We start from the raw sequence: 1,497 nt of genomic DNA, 5'->3' as shown, positions 1-1,497 counted from the left end.
AATTCAGAATGGAAGCTCAAGAGATGGCAGAAATCGAATAGGAAATGCTTGGTCAAATTTCAATCCTAACTTTTGGAGTTCACATAATCCCATGAATATCACACTGCAATATCTCACTAGTGTTAAAATTGTGGATTCTTATAAATAGTGGTCGAGAGATTTGATAATGGGTGTGGAACCCGAGAGTACAGGGTTGGTTCGATGCATGCAAACGATTTGACAGAAGGTCCGATAGTAAAAGGTATCTCACAAAGCAGATGAAGTAAATCATCAATGGTTTGATGCGATGTCCTTTTTCATCTCATGAATCTAATTTGGAAGCCTAGGTGGAAAGATATATGATAGGACCCGAGCCTCATATCACGACAACTAGACCTATTCTTCAATGGTCTCAAAATAATATATTTCCCTCTTTTCTCCAAACCTTCAAAATATTAGACAAATAAATGCTTGATTAAAATACCATTTTGGAAGTAATATAACATATCAAAAACTCAAATGCCCTTCCTTTGGACCACCTGTACGAAAATGGGTGATCATTGTTTTAGGGTTCATTAGGTCATTTTTCCAAAACAACTATGCTTCAAACATTGAACTAACACCCCAAACTTGGTACAACAACTTTTTTTCCAAACTAATGATTTTGGCACTAGTTTGTTTAGCCAAAACTTCTAAGTTCCCCAAACACAAGAACCTCACCAAATTGTGCCAAAAACTAGGGCCTTTTGTTTCTCTGACCAAAATTCGCTCGAGGACTCAAATGAAAGTTGAGACAGCTTTAGTTGGACATGCCCAACATTCTTCTATCATAAAATCATCTCCTAATTAGGCTAGATCTTTGATTCAAATCTATATATTATCTCCCCTCTTACAATTGAGATATTGCAATAGGGCATGCTTATCTTGGCAATTTGAGGGAGTCAATGTCTAGTACCTGCAAACCTACATAAAGATGACTATGTACAAATATATATTTATATAACAAACAATAGAAGGGAGTAATACATCATGTAGATCCCGACTCATAGGAAACTACAACTCCCTCCCTCAACCACATTAGGCATGTTAAACAAAAACATAAAATAAACACACACAACATACGCATGCAAGTATGGAGTAAGTAATCCATGATCATAAACATAAAGCATCATCATTATTTGTAAATAAATAATGTAAAAGTAATCATGGACACATTACCATCCACATATGATATCTCACACTCTCCAATAGCTCCTAATATAAATCAAATCACTATATAATATCATATATCAATAACCTCCAACATCACTGACATAACCAACACATACATGAAGCTGACCTAAAAGAGTTTGGCAATATGAACTGAAAAGAAAACTATGGGGTAAGCACTACATGCAGTGTGGAATGTGATAACGAGAAATGGTAAAGGTCATGGAAGCATAATGGTTCTAGTAAAAGAAAAGGATATGTCATTCGGTTGAAAATGGAAGACTCTAAAATGCATTCATGTGGTTCAAA

Source organism: Cupressus sempervirens, chromosome 2, assembly GCF_028749045.1.
Source record: "Cupressus sempervirens isolate cs-2001-9-10 chromosome 2, ASM2874904v1, whole genome shotgun sequence".
Lineage (NCBI taxonomy): Eukaryota > Viridiplantae > Streptophyta > Pinopsida > Cupressales > Cupressaceae > Cupressus > Cupressus sempervirens.
This window is presented reverse-complemented; position numbering follows the sequence as displayed.